The 15,989-nt window shown below is 49.6% G+C and overlaps 1 protein-coding gene across 7 annotated transcripts in view; it reads left to right on the top strand.

The window, feature by feature from the left end:
* Positions 1–15,989, top strand: part of synpo2b (synaptopodin 2b) — a 221,485-nt gene that overhangs the window by 133,160 nt on the left and 72,336 nt on the right. The gene's annotated exons all lie outside the window — the stretch shown is intronic.

Here is a 15,989-nt window from a genome sequence, read left to right as displayed (position 1 = left end):
CTGCACCTGGGGGGTCTCTCAGACCACTGGAAGTCCCTGGATGGTCAGGTACAGGGCAACACTTGGTTCTCCCCCTCGCACCCAGGCACCTTGGCACTGCCAGGCTGGCACCTTGGCACTGCCATGCTGGCAATACCAAGGTTCCCAGGTGGCACTGCCAGGCTAGTGGGAGCACTGCCAGGGGGTGAGTGCCAGGATGCCCAGATACCAGATATTAGGGTGGCACTGCCAAGCATTAGGGCCTGAGGGAGGCCATGCCCATGAAAGTAGGATGGAGGGGGGTGGTGAATGGCATGTATGAAGGTGCCTCTGGAAGGTTAACGGGGGGGGGGGGGGGGGTGAGGCGTGGAGGTCCTCGAAAGTCGTGGGTCCGAAAGGAGTGTGGGAAGGCCTGAAAAAAGGATGCCCTCAGCGGCCCTGTAGCAGGGTGTCTTCACTTGGGTATGTGTGGGATACTGCCCATATGCATGGGTGGGGGGGGGGGGGGGGGGGGGGTGCCATTACATGTGGGCATGGAGTGTGGGAGACCCTCAAGCTCACTTAGAGATCGGGGAACACTTTCAAAATGGCGCTCGATTTCTGAGGAGCTGGTCTGGCCAGAGAGTTCAGCTCCCTAATGATTAAAAAATTTGGAGTGTGAGCTAGCCCGGAGAGAAACTCCCCAGGGCCTGGAAAGGCGACTAAGTGTGGTTAGAAATCAACGGGGAACTCGCCAACAGAGCCAGGGAGAAACTCCCAGCAAAACCTGCCACAAATGATACTTAGAAATGTTCACGTTATATCGCGCTCTACATCATCTTCTTTTGAGATGTCAATGTGGGAATCGAATTCAATGCTTATGAATGGTGTTTTCAATGCTTTGACGAATGATGCATTTCTTGTGATGATTTGTGAACCATGATTACCAGTGATCATCGATCATTTGTGATGGTCACAAAGACTGGATTGATGTCTGAAGGAGTTTTTGCTTTCCAACATGACCATTATGTTTCACAAGCACTTTATCTCCTGGCTTTAATGGTGTCGATCTATTTTGGATTTGGGTTTTTGTCTCGTGTACAGAGGTAAAGTGAAAAGTATTGTTCTGCATACATCCAGACAGATCAGTCCGTATATTAAAACACATAGGACATATGATAGGTAAGTACATAGACACAGAGCTCGGGTGTAGTATACGGAGTGTAGTGCTACTCAGGAGAGAAGATGTGTAGAGAGATCAGGGGCGGGATTCGCCTTTCCAGGGACTAATTCCCGACACCGGCGGGAAAACAGGCGCGAACCATTCCGGCATCAACAGCCCTTTAAAGTGCAGAATTCTCCACACTTCTGGGGGCTGGGTGGATGCCAGAGGGGTTGGCGCCGCTCCAACCGACGGCTCCAACCGCGCATGCGCGAGCCACCTGCGAATTCTGGTGCATGTCTTCTCCGTGCCAGCCATGCTCCAGAGGGTAATGAGTACCCTCACGGCACAGGCCCACCTGCAGATCGGTGGGCCCTGATCGCGGGCCATGCCACCATAGGGACCGTCCCGGTGGTCAGATCCCCCTGCGCCCCCCCCCCCCCCCCCCCCCTGAGGACTGCACCAGCCGACTTACCTGCCAGGTCCCGCCATGTGGGACCATGTCTAATCCACGCCGGCGGGACTGGCCAAAAACGGACGGCGGCAATTGCTGGGGGAGCCGCTGCCAATGGCCCCCGACTGGCGTGGCGTGAATCCCGCCCCTGCCCAAAAACTGGTGCCGGAAAATACAGCAGCCAGCGTCGGGATGGCGGGGCGGGATTCGTGCCACCCCCCGGGGTTCTCCGACCCGGCGGGGGGTCGGCGAATCCCGCTGCTGGAGTCTGGTAATGGCGGGAAAGAAGCTGAGCTGGAATCTCCGATTCTGGGGCTATGTCCCCACGCCGGCATGGGAACGGTGGCGTTTTACACCAGAAAACTGGTACGTCGCTTTGGAGGGGGTGGCACATTGTTAAAGTGGCGCCGCCCCCGATTACATCGGAAACGGGAATTCTCCGGCCGGTCGACGAACGCATTGTCGGCGACCGGAGAATCTTGGCCACTGTTTTTGAATCCGTTAGTGCATGTTCTTTAATGTTGTGCTATTATTCAATCCCTCTGTTCACAATTACGTTTATGTAATCTTGGTCACTGTACCTGTTAGGTAGCTCAGGAAGATGTGTGCATACAGAATGTGCAAAGATGAGGGCAGTGAAGCCTTTCCAGTAGTCAAGTGGGAAGTCACTCTGTAATTGTGGGGAAAGCAGGACAGCTCCTTGTTCCATGATTTACGCTCAGCTGTGGCCGTAAATCAGATTTTTTACACGATACACATAAACCTCTCGACTTTTCCATTAGCTCTTGGCCAAAGGGTATGGTTTTTCAATGAGAATGCCATTATTGATATTCTGTGTTCCTTCAAGTCCTTGAAGTACAGACTGAATCATGTGTCAACATATCTCAGCTGAAGAACTGACTCCAAAGTTGAGCCTACTGTATCAAAAAAATCAGTGGAAGTGGAGGACACTGTAAGATACCTCAATTCTTCTGCAAGCTCAATTTAATGGTATAATAGAGCCATAGAATTCCTACAGTGCAGAAGGAGGCCATTTGGTCCATCGAGTCTGCACCAATGCTCTTAAAGAGCACCCCACCCAGGCCCACTAGCCCACCCATAGCTCCACATAACGTGCACTTCTTTGGACACTAAGGAGCAATTTAACATGGCCAATCCCCCTGAACTGCATATCTTTGGACTGTGGGAGAAAACCAGAGCATCTGGAGGAAGCCCATGCAGACAGGGGGAGAATATGCAAACTCCACTCAGAAAGTCAATTGAACCCGGCTCTCTGCCACCGTGAGAAAGCAGTGCCAACCACTGTGCCATATCCTGCATTGAGATAAAATTTAGCAAAATGTTTAACAACATGCACTTAATTTATGATGTCATCAACTGTTGATGTCAAGTGTCCTTCTCATTGTATAACTTGGTTTACTGGTCATGTATCGATGCAGATTCTAATCTGGTTCTTACTCTTGGGTTTCTTGATGACTTGTATGTGTGAGAAATGTGAAGTTAAGCACTTTGGTAGCACGAATAAAGTAGCTGAATATTATTTAAATGGAGAAAGACTGCAGAAAACTACAGCACAGAGGGATTTTGAGGTCCTTGTGCATAAATCACAAAAAGCTAGCATGCAAGTTCAACAGGTAGTTGCTGAATGGAATGTTAACTTTATTTCAAAGGGAATGGAGTATAAAAGTAGGGAAGTCCTGCTAAAAATATACAAGGCACTAGTTAGACCTCACCTGGAATACTGTGAACTGTTTTAGTCTCCTAATCTAAGGAAAGATATACAGGCATTGGTGGCAGATCAGAGAAGGTTCACAACGTTAATCCCGGGTATGGAGGAATTTTCTTATGAGGAGAGGTTGAGTAGGTTGGGCCTGTTTTCATTGGAGTTCAGAAGAATGAGAGGTGACCTTATTGAGACACATAGGATTCCCAAGGGGCTTGACAGGGTAGATGCTAAGAGGATGTTTCTTCTTGTGGAAGAGTCCAGAGCCAGAGGGCATAATCTCAGAGTAAGGGGTCACCTATTTAAATCAGAGATGAGGAGGAATTTCTTCACACAGAGGGTAGTGAATCTGTGGAATTTTTTTACTGTAGAAAGAACATAGAACATAGAACATACAGTGCAGAAGGAGGCCATTCGGCCCATCGAGTCTGCACTGACCCACTTAAGCCCTCACTTCCACCCTATCCCCGGAACGCAATGACCCCTCCTCACCTTTTTGGTCATTAAGGACAATTTATCATGGCAAATCCACCTAACCTGCAAGTATTTGGACTGTAGTGGCTGTGCCGTTAAGTATGTTCAAGGCCAAGGCAGATATATTTTTAATCAGTAAGGGAATCAAGGGTTATGGGGATAGGCGGGAAAGTGGAGTTGAGGATTATATCAGATCCGTCGTGGTCTCATTGAATGATGGAGCAGACTCGATGGGCCTACTTCTGTTCTTACGACTTATGGTCTTTTTGACCCAAGGGGTAGGCTCATGTCCAACTTTCTCAATGATACCAAAGTCAAGTAGATGCTGAAGTTTCTTCTCAGGCTTCTTCCTGATATGAAATGGTACTCATTGCTGTTGATGCACTACATGGAGCATATTGAAGTCGACATACAATCTGAGTATAACACCTTTCATTTTGTTGATACCAGTGAAGCAATCAGCACAAAATTCAAGAATGTTGTTGGCATGTGTAGGAATCATGTATGCGATTGCAATTATGTGCAGATCTGTTGTTCTGTGGAAATTGATAAGTATGTCACATTCTCCAGATATATAATATCAAATACAGCCTTCATTTTGGTGACTTTGAATGAGATTGTCATTTCAAAAGTCCTGAGAATTTTCTTTTCTTTTAATAATATTTTATTAAGGTATTTGAAATGTTTTATAGCAGTAACATAAACAATGACATCAACATGGTAAAATAAACATTTCCTCTCACAGCCCAATCTTCACGCACCTCAACCATACAACAACAATCCGCCATCCCCCCTCCCCCCACCCCCCCCCCCCCCCCCCCCCCCTTTGGAATACTGCATCTGCTGACATTTTAATTTTTCCTGAGAAAGTCGATGAACAGCTGCCACCTCCGGGAGAACCCTAACATTGACCCTCTTAGGGCAGCACGGTGGCCTAGTGGTTAGCACAACCGCCTCACGGCGCTGAGGTCCCAGGTTCGATCCCGGCTCTGGGTCACTGTCTGTGTGGAGTTTGCACATTCTCCCCGTGTCTGCGTGGGTTTCGCCCCCACAACCCAAAAATGTGCAGAGTAGGTGGATTGGCCACGCTAAATTGCCCCTTAATTAAAAAAAAAAAAAAAAAACAATTGACCCTCTTGAGGCAAACTTTATTTTCTTGAGACTGAGAAACCCAGCCATGTCTCTAACCCAGGTCTCTACACTCGGGGGCTTCGAGTCCCTCCATGTTAACAAGATCCGTCTCCGGGCTACCAGGGAGGCAAAGGCCAAGACGTCGGCCTCTTTTGCCCCCTGAACTCCCGGATCTTCCGACACTCCAAAGATCGCTACCTCCGGACTCGGCACCACGCATGTTTTTAGTACCGTGGACATTGCCCGAGCAAAATCCTGACAAAACCCTCTAAGTTTCGGGCATGCCCAAAACATGTGGACATGATTTGCTGGGCTTCCTGCGCACCTCGCACACCTATCCTCAACCCCGAAGAACTTACTCATCCTAGCTGCTGTCATGTGTGCCCGGTGGACTACCTTAAACTGTATCAGGCTAAGCCTGGCGCATGAGGAGGTATTAACCCTGCTTGGGGCATCCGCCCATAGCCCCACCTCTATCTCCCCTCCTAGCTCGTCCTCCCACTTACCCTTAAGCACCCCCACTGGAGATTCCTCCGCCTCCGAAAGCTCCTGGTAAATGTCTGATAACTTTCCCTCTCCCACCCAGGTACTGGAAACTACTCTATCCTGTATCCCCCATGGCAGCAGCAGCGGAAAGGCCGGCACCTGTTTTCTCAGGACGTCTTGCGCCTGCAAATACCTAAAACCATTTCCTGCTGGCAATTTCAATTTATCCTCCAAAGCTTTCAAGCTGGGAAAGCTCCAGTCGATAAATAGATCCCCCATCCTTCTAATTCCTGCCCTCTGCCAACTCCGAAACCTGCCATCTAACCTACCCAGTACAAACCTGTGGTTATTATAAATCGGGGTCCAAATGGATGCTCTGTCCACTCTCTTATATCTCCTCCATTGCCCCCAGATCCTCAGAGCCGCCACTAACACTGGATTTGTGGAGTATCGGGCCGACGAGAATGGCAGAGGTGCTGTTACCAATGCACCCAGACTGGTGGCTTTACATGACGCTGCCTCCATCCGCCCCCATGCCGACCTCTCCCCCCCACTACCCACTTCCTAATCATTGCTGTATTAGCCGCCCAGTGGTTATTGCAGAAGTTCAGCAGCGCCAACCCACCCTCCCCCTGACTGCGCTCCAGCAACACTTCCTTCACTCGCGGGGTTTTACTCGCCCATACAAAGCCCAAAATAATCTTATTCACCCAATTGAAAAATGCCTTAGGGATAAAGATGGGGAGGCACTGAAAGACAAACAGAAATCTGGAGAGGACCATCATTTTCATAGTCTGTACCCTCCCCGCCAGTGATAGTGGGAGCATGTCCCACCTCTTAAAGTCCCCTTCCGTTTGTTCTACCAACAGGGTTAGGTTTAACTTGTGTAGTACCTCCCATTTACGGGCCACCTGGATTCCCAGATATCGAAAGCTCTTCCCTACCATTCTAAGCAGCAGTCTCCCAGTCTCTTATCCTGTCCTCTTAGCTGGATCACAAACATCTTGCATGTTGAACATCCCCATGTTCAATTTATATCCCGAAAAATTGCCAAATTCCCCAAGATTTCCATTACTTCCCCCATCCCCTCCAACGGGTCCGCAATGTACAAGAGCAGGTCATCTGCGTAGAGCGAGACCCGATGCTCCACCCCCTCCCGAACCAGCCCTTTCTAGTTCCTAGAGGCTCTTAACGCCACGGCCAATGGCTCTATGGCCAGAGAAAACAGTAGCGAGGAGAGGGGGTAGTTTAAAATACCCTGACCTCAGCTGGTTCGTATGCACACTCGCTACTGGTGCCTGAACAACTGCACCCAGTCAATGAAGCCCTCACCAAACTCAAACCTTCCCAGCGCCTCCCACAGGTAATTCCACTCCACCCGATCAAAAGCCTTCTCCGCATCCATCGCTACCACCACCTCCACCTCCCCTCCTTCTGAGCGCATCATAATAACATTTAGAAGCCTTCGAACATTGGCCTTGAGTTGCCTGCCCTTAACAAATCCCGTCTGGTCTTCCCCTATCACCCCCGGGACACAATCCTCTATCCTTGTGGCCAGTATCTTAGCCAGCAGTTTGGCATCCACATTCAGTAGAGAAATTGGCCTGTATGACCTGCATTGCTCCGGATCCTTCTCCCATTTCAGGATCAGTGATATCGAGGCCTGCGACATTGTTGGGGGGAGGACTCCGTTCTCTCTTGCTTCGTTAAATGTCCTCACCAGGGCTCAATATCTCTGAAAACCTCTTATAGAATTCCACCGGGTAGCCGTCAGGCCCCGGGGCCTTGCCTGACTGCATGCCCTCCAGCCCCTTGATTATTTCCTCAATCTCAATTGGGGCACCCAGCCCCTCCACCAAGTCCTCCTCCACCCTCAGGAACCTCAACTGATTCAAAAATTGCCTCATCGCCTCCACCCCAGCCGGGAGTTCGGACTCATAATTTACTGTAAAAATCTTTAAACACCTTGTTCATCCCCGCTGGGTCCAGGACTATTCCCGTCTCTACTCTTTAGTTTACCTATCTCCCTGGCCGCCTTTCTTTTCCTGAGTTGGTGCACTAACATTCTGCTTCGCTTTTCCCCGTACTTATAGATCGCCACCCTTGCCTTCCTCAATTTTCCACTGCTGTCCCTGTGGTCAGCAGCCCAAACTCCACCTGTAATCTCCGCCGCTCCCTCAGTAGCCCCGTGTCTGGGGCCTCCGAGTATCTCCTGTCCACCTGGAGTATCTCCTCCACTAACCTATCCCTCTCAGCCTGTTCCGCCTTTTCTCTGTGGGCCCGTATCGAGATTAATTCCCCTCTGACTACTACCTTCGAAGCTTTCCAGACCGTTGCTGCAGAGACCTCTCCCATATCATTTGTTTCCAGGTAGTTCTGGATGGACTTGTTAACCCGCCCACAGACCGCCTTGTCCGCTAGCAACGCCACATCCAGTCTCCACAGCGGGCGTTGCCCTCTCTCCACACTCAACCGTAGGGGCAGCACGGTAGCATTGTGGATAGCACAATTGCTTCACAGCTCCAGAGTCCCAGGTTCGATTCCGGCTTGGGTCACTGTCTGTGTGGAGTCTGCACATCCTCCCCGTATATGCGTGGGTTTCCTCCGGGTGCTCCGGTTTCCTCCCACAGTCCAAAGATGTGTAGGTTAGGTGGATTGGCCATGCTAAATTGCCCTTAGTGTCCAAAATTGCCCTTAGTGTTGGGTCGGGTTACTGGGTTATGGGGATAGGGTGGCGGTGTTGACCTTGGGTAGGGTGCTCTTTCCAAGAGCCGGTGCAGACTCGATGGGCTGAATGGCCTCCTTCTGCATTGTAAATTCTGTAAATTCACTCAGTGCGGGGCACGATCCGACACTGCAATTGCCGAATACTCAGTATTCACCACCTTCGGTATTAGCGCCCTGCTCAGGACAAAAAAACTCAATTCCCCGAGTCAAGCTCTAGCTTAACACCTGCTCACCCCCCCACCGAGAGTCAGCTGACCCATGCTGACTCGATGGCTCCCACCCCTGGCACCAAGCAGTCTGTCTCCCTATTGTACTCTCCTCTCTCCCCCTCCCTCACATGAATAAACATTTAAAAAGTATCACATTCCCCAGTGAATAAACAACAGAAAAAACAGTGAAGAAACAGTCACTTTAGAAAAATTGTCACCCAAAAAGCAGAACTAAATTCAAAGCCCATCCCCCCCCCCCCCTAACAAGGTCCCTGCAAGTCAGATCAACATTTAACCATCCCCACAGCCCATTATTTCACATAGAGCTACTTGAATTTATACAATCCAGTACCACAAATCACCGCCACAGTACTTCTCCAAAGCTTAAGTGTCTTTTAATTTGCCTCCAGCTTTATTTCTTTAATAAAGGTCCAGATCAGGGGGAGGGATGGGAGGATTGAGATCGGGGGGGAGGGATGGGGGGGGAGATCGGGGGGGGGATGGGGAGGGAGATCGGGGGGAGGGATGGGGAGGGAGATCGGGGGGAGGGATGGGGGGATCGGGGGGAGGGATGGGGAGGGAGATCGGGGGGAGGGATGGGGAGGGAGATCAGGGGGAGGGATGGGGGAAGAGAGAGATGGGGGAGGGATGAGGGTAGGGATGGGGGTGTAATATCAGGTAGGGATGGGGGAGTGAGATCGGGGGGAGCGATGGAGGGAGTGAGATTTTGGGGAGGGATGGAGGGAGTGAGATCGGGTGAGGGATGGAGTAGGAGGGAGTGAGATCGGCGAGTGGGATTGGGGGCGAGATCAGGGGTGGGATTGGGGGCATGATCGGGTAGGGAGGAAGGATTGGGGGTGAGACCAGGAGGGATGAATTGGGGCAGCACGATAGCACAAGCGGATAGCACTGTGGCTTCACAGCGCCAGGGTCCCAGGTTTGATTTCCCGCTGGGTCACTGTCTGTGCAGAGTCTGCACATTCTCCCCGTGTCTGCGTGGGTTTCCTCCGGGTGCTCTGGTTTCCTCCCACAGTCCAAAGACGTGCAGGTTAGGTGGATTGGCCATGATAAATTGCCCTTAGTGTCCAAAAAAGGTTTAGATTTAGAATTTAGAACAGTACAGCACAGAACAGGCCCTTCGGCCCTCGATGTTGTGCCGAGCAATGATCACCCTACTCAAACTCACATATCCACCCTATACCCGCAACCCAACAACTTCCCCCTTAACCTTAATTTTTAGGACACTACGGGCAATTTAGCATGGCCAATCCACCTAACCTGCACATCTTTGGACTGTGGGAGGAAACCGGAGCACCCGGAGGAAACCCACGCACACACGGGGAGGACGTGCAGACTCCGCACAGACAGTGACCCAGCCGGGAACCAAACCTGGGACCCTGGAGCTGTGAAGCATTGATGCTAACCACTATGCTACCGTGCTGCCCCTAAAGGAGGGGTTATTGCGATAGGGGGATCGGGTGGAAGTGCGGGCTTAAGTGGGTCAGTGCAGACTCGATGGGCCGAATGGCCTCCTCCTGCACTGTATGTTCTATGAGACTTTGTCTGGCGTTTCAAAGTAGAAGTCCCGTTCCTCATGTGTGACCCATAGACGGGCTGGGTACAGCATCCCGAACTTCACCCCCTTCTTAAAGAGGGTCATTTGTGCCCGATTGAATTCACCTCGCCTCTTGGCCAAATCCGCTCCCAGGTCCTCAAAGATGCGCAACTCACAGTTCCCCCACTTGCTGCTCCGTTCTTTCTCGGCCCTCCGCAAAACTGTTCTTTGTCCATGATACCGTGAAAACATACCACCATGGCCCTCGGCGGCTCGTTCGTTCTGGGCTTCCTCGCGAGGGCTCTGTGCGCTCTGTCCAATTCCAGGGGCTGATGGAACGCCCCAGCCCCCATCAACTTCTCCAACATGTCCGTCACATAGGCCCTTGCATCCGATCCCTCACTGCCTTCAGAGAGGTCAACAATTCTCAGATTCTGCCTCGTGGACCTATTCTCCAGGTCCTCCACCTTCTCGTGCATTCTTTTCTGCCAGTCGTTCATCATCACCACCTTGCTTTCCAGCACGGTTATATACTCCTCGTGTTCGGACAACTTTTGTTCGACCTCTTGAATTGCTCTCTCGTGGGTTTCCTGATTCTGAACCACTTGATCAATCGAAGCCTTCTTCAGATGGCGAAGCAATCCTTGAAAAACTTCTCCAGCTGCTCCGTCGATCACTGTGCCATCTCCCCTCGGCCCTTGCTCTCCGCCATGCTGCCCCATGTTACCAGCTCTGCTTGTGTCTCCCTTATAGGACTTTGTCTTCTCACACGGCCACTTCGGGTCCAATTCTCCATACACCGGAGGAGGCTTTCTCCTTACTGTCTCACTCTTCACTGATTTATCCCATAAAATCCGAATAAAACAGGGGAAAAAGGTCCAAAAGTCCGTTACAGGTGGGAGCTATCAAATGTGCGACCTACTCCATGGCTGCCACCGGAAGTCCGTCCTGAGAATTTTCAATGGTTTGCCACTGTTGGAAGAGAATATTTTCATGTTCCCTGATTTGCTGAGAGTGAGACGATGCTGAAGTTTCTTGAATGTTTTGTCTCCCATTTTTAAAAAATTTGTTCATGGTACATTGCAGGCTGTGCCAGCATTTATTGCCCATCCCTAATTGCCCTTGAGGGGCAGTTAAGAGTCAACCACATTGCTGTCGGTCTTGAGTCACATGTAGGCCAGACCAGGTAAGGACGGCAGATTTCCTTCCCTAAGGACATTAGTGAACCAGATGTTTTTACAACAATCAACAAAGGTTTCATGGTCACTTAATTCCAGAAATTCTTTTATTAAATTATAATTTCACCATCTGCAGTGGCTGGATTTGAACCTGAATCCCCGGAGCATTACTCTGGGTCTTTGGGTTACTAGTCCAGTGACAATTTATTTTCGCAAACAGTGGTGAATCGTTGGAATTCTTTACCCCAGGAAGCTGTGGAGACCGAGTCTTGAACATTTCCAAGGCTGAAATCGATAGGTTTTTACTCGGTAGGAGAATTGAAGGTTACAAAGAGAAGACAGGATAATGAAGTTTTAGATCAGCCATGATCTTATTAAATGGTGAAGCAGGATCGAAGGGCTGAATGGCCTACTCCTAATCCAATTCTTATAAGACCATAAGACATAGGAGCAGAAATAGACCATTCGGCCCATTGTGTCTGCTCCACCGTTCAATCAAGGCTGATGTTTCTCATCCCCATTCTCCTGTGTCTCCCCTTAACGCCTGATACCCCGATTAATCAAGAACCTATCTATCTCTGTCTTAAAGGCACTCAGTGATTTGGCCTCCACAGCCTTCTGCGGTATAGAGTTCCACAGATTCACTACTCTCTGGCTGAAGAAATTCCTCCTGGTCTCAGTCTTAAAGGATCGTCCCTTCAGTCTGAGATTATGTCCTCTGCTTCTAGTTTTCCTGTCCTGATTCTAGTCATTCACCTGAGGAAGAAGCAGTGCTCCGAAAGCTAGTGTTTGAAACAAACCTGTTGGACTTTAAACTGGTGTTGTAAGACTTCTTTTTAAAAATAAATTTAGAGTACCCAATTCATTTTTTCAAATTAAGGGGCAATTTAGCGTGGCCAATCCACCTACCCTGCACATCTTTGGGTTGTGGGGGCGAAACCCACGCAAACACGGGGAGAATGTGCAAACTCCACACGCACAGTGACCCAGAGCCGGGATCGAACCTGGGACCTCGGCTTCGTGAGACAGCAGGGCTAACCCACTGTGCCACCATGCTGCCCATGTTGTAAGACTTCTAACTGTGCTCACCCCAGTCCAACACCGGCATCTCCACATCTAGTTTTCCTACAAGTGGAAACATCTTCTCCACGTCCACTCTACCCAGGCCTCTCAGTATCCTGTAAGGTTCAATAATATCCCCCCCCTCATCCATCTAAACTCCAACGAGTACAGAGTCCTCCACTGCTCCTCATATGGCAAGCTCTTCATTCCAGGGATCAATCTTGTGAAGCTCCTCTGGACCCTTTCCAAGGACAGCACATCCTTCCTTAGAAACGGGGGCCAAAACTGCTCACAATACTCCAAATAGATCTGCTCTTGTATTCTAGCCCTCTCGACATGAATGCTAACATTGTGTTTGCCTTCCGAACTAAACCTGCATGTTAACCTTAAGAGAATCTTGAAAATCTTATGCTCTTATTTCACACGTCATCTGCCTCTACCTTCCCTTGCTGTTTTTCTGTGTTACGCACACATGGCACCCGTCTGTTAGGATTGGTCTCAGTTGATTTTGCACTGATTGCAGGTAGCCTGACACAGTCCAGTGTGGATAAGCACCACTCCATTGGAAATATTAATTGAACAGCTGGGATTGTGATGTTGTTGCTTTGCTGGTGGGGTTTCCTGGCACGCGGGTGATGAATAATATTTACAGGAGTTCAACTTGGAGTGTGGTATTTACCGTTAGCAGCCTCAACTTCTGTAGCTCTGGACTCTGAAAGTGATAACGATACTTCTGACTTCAACAGCTGACAGCTTTCTGCCTTTTACAGTAATTTTCTATAATGTTGACAGGAGAGACCAACCTTGGATTACTTGTGTTTCTATTTCCATTTTCGATAGGTTCAACATCAACAACATTGCTTCGAACATATACAATATTGGTCACTTGTCTTGTTTGCTTCTTGCTTCATGCATCAGAAGATGATTTTCTGTCAATTGTTTTTTGTTTTCCTGGTGTGAAATAGGTTGTTTATGCATTTATAGCTGTTTCCACTCATTTTGCTCAGGGGTTTCACCACCATAGTGAAGAAGTAAAGCCTTTTTAAACCTGCGCTCACACCTCGAAATGTTGCACCTACTATGCCAATGTGGGAATACAGATGATGGCTCCAGATACACAAGAAAAGGTGGGAATTGGACATATTGGACATAGAAAGAAGTATATTCACCAGCAATAGGAATGAAACGTTTCAGTAAAAGCTTTCCTGCTTTCTTATTTCTGCACACGTAACACAGCCCGACTGTATCACTACATCTACAATGTAAAATGCTGTCTACAACTTAAATGCTACTTCCTCTGCGGAAAGTAGGCAGAACCCTCCAAAAAGATTGATACCTGGAAGGAATGTTTTGTTATTTCTCATAATCCTTATTGCCAATCCAAAGTTCTTGGGACATAAAACAGCAGACATACTCAGAATTAAAATTGCACAATCAAACAATAGCTCCCTTTATTAATCTGCTTCTGCAGATTCTAACTCCCTCTGCTGGTACAAATGTGTATGGTAGCTTCAAGTAGCAAAATAAATCACTGTGCTTTTCAAAACACTGTACATGACAGTGTGGTCTCACCAAGGCCTTGTACAGTTGTAGGAACAGTTCCAGACTTTCATCTTGCACTTTCTGTACACTCTCTCCATTTAAATCTTCCAATTTCTTTGCCCACTTACTTAACCTACCTATGTGCCTTTGCAGGCACTTCATGCTGATCCTCGAAGAGCAGTTTGCCAACCTGAAAATGTATCCCTCCCTCACAGCACTGCGGTTGTAGCTATACCACATGGACTGCAGCAGTTCGTGAAGGCGACTCTCCACCACCTTTGCAAGGATAGTTAGCGATGCCCAATAAATGCTACCCTTGTTAATAATACTCATATCCCACAGGCAAATAAAAAAACAAGGAAAGACCAGCTGGTTGCGCCTGAGAAGGTGGCGAGATCCGTATACCAGGACCTGGCTAAGAGGAGGGAGAGCTTCAACAAGGTCAAGTCGGCCCTATACAAGATAGGCGTAATGTTCAGACTACTGTACACGGCTCACCTATGGGTGACCTATGGGGGTTGGGAGCTATATTTTGGTTCGTCGGAAGAGGTAGTGGAGTTTGTGAGAGACAATGGGCTGGCAGGAGAAGGAGGACTTTGAACTTTGGTGGAGGAGATGTGAAGTTACTGTGCTGTACTGTGGAAAACTTCTGTTTTTGGTGTTCGTTTCTTTTCTCTCTTTTTCGGCTTCAGGCTTGTTTATCGTTCTTTGTTAAGGGATGGAGGGGGTGGATTCCTGTGTTCGGGCCTGGGGAGGGGTTGTTTGTTTCATTTCTTTCTTCTTTGTTGTTTGTACTAATGTTTGAGCGGGGGGGGGGGGGGAGAGGAGGGGGGGAGGGGAATCAGTGGGGGTAGAATGCTAGGCGCTGGGGCGGGGCTGCCACGCTTGCTGGGCAGGCTAGTACATGGAAGCGCAGTGGTCAGCTGAAGACCAGTAGGTGGAGGAGGGTGGGGAGAGCGGGGGGATTTGGTGGGGGGGATAGCATTGCTGACAGGGAGGGGGTCTTTAAAGTTGAGGAGGAGGAGGATTGATGACGATGGATACCCAAGGGCAGGCCAGGGGAGGTGCGGGGCACGGGCCGAAGACTGGCCTAAGAGAGGCTATGGCTGATCGGCAGGGGAGGGGGGCATGGTGCTCCCCGACCAGGCTGGTCAAGAGGAACGTTCGGGGACTGAATGGACTAGTCAAAAGGGCTTGTGTGTTTGCGTACTTGAGGTAATTGAAGGGCGGATGTGGCCATGCTGCAGGAGACACATTTGAAGGCAAAGGATCAGATTAGGTTGAGGAAGGGATGGGTTGGGCAAGTGTTTCATTTGGGGTTAGACTTTAAAACAAAGGAGGTGCCGATTTTGGTCAATAAACGGGTGCTGTTCGAGGTGGGGAATATGGGCTGGCATGGAATTTATGTGATGGATGCTGGGGAAGATTCCAGACCTAGATTTGCATCGACTGATTATGGGGGGGGGGGGGGGAGTGGGGATTTCAACATGGTTCTTGATCCAACTTTGGAATGGTCGAGTTCTAGGTCAGGGAAGGTATCAGCTATGGCGAAGGATCTCCGGGGGTTCATGGAGCACATGGGGGGAGTCGATCCATGGAGATTCGGGAGGCCAAGGGGTAAGGAGTTTTCGTTCTACTCCCATGTACATAAGGTGAATTCCCGGATAGACTTCTTTATGATGGACAAAATGCTGCTGGCAGAGCTGGTAGATGCTGAATATTCAGTAATAGTGGTGTCAAATCACGGCCCGCACTGGGCGGACTTGCAAGTGAGTAAAGGAAAGGCCCATCGCCCACAATGGAGGTTGGATGTGGGGCTATTAGCAGAGGAGGAGGTGTGTGAGAGGTATGAGGGAAGCTATCCGGGGATATATAAAGATCAATGATACGGGTGAGGTATCGGCGGGGGTGGTCTGGGAGGCGCTGAAGGCAGTTATCGGGGGAATTTATTTCAATTTGGGCGCACAAGGAGAAGGTGGAGCGGGTGGATTTAGAAAGATAGGTGGGAGAAATCTTACAGTTGGACAGGAGATATGCAGAATCTCCGGAGGATGGGCTTTTGAAGCTGTAGCTAGAATTTGGGCTCCTGGCATAGGTTAGGCAGTGGGGCAGCTGAGGAGGGTAAGGGGGGCGGTCTATGAATATGAGGAGAAAGCTAATAGGATGCTGGCGCATCAGTTGAGGAGGCAGGAGGCAGCGAGAGAGTTAGGGAAAGTGAGGGACACAGGTGGGAAGGTGGTTTTGAATCGGGGGTGGGGGGGGGGGGGTGAATGGTGTGTTTCACGATTTTTATAGTAAGCTGTATAAATCAGAACCCCCAGCCAGGGA

Source organism: Scyliorhinus canicula, chromosome 3 (genome assembly GCF_902713615.1).
Source record: "Scyliorhinus canicula chromosome 3, sScyCan1.1, whole genome shotgun sequence".
NCBI classification, from domain to species: Eukaryota; Metazoa; Chordata; class Chondrichthyes; order Carcharhiniformes; family Scyliorhinidae; genus Scyliorhinus; species Scyliorhinus canicula.
Note: the sequence above shows the minus strand (reverse complement) of the source record. Positions and strands in the feature narration are given on the sequence as shown.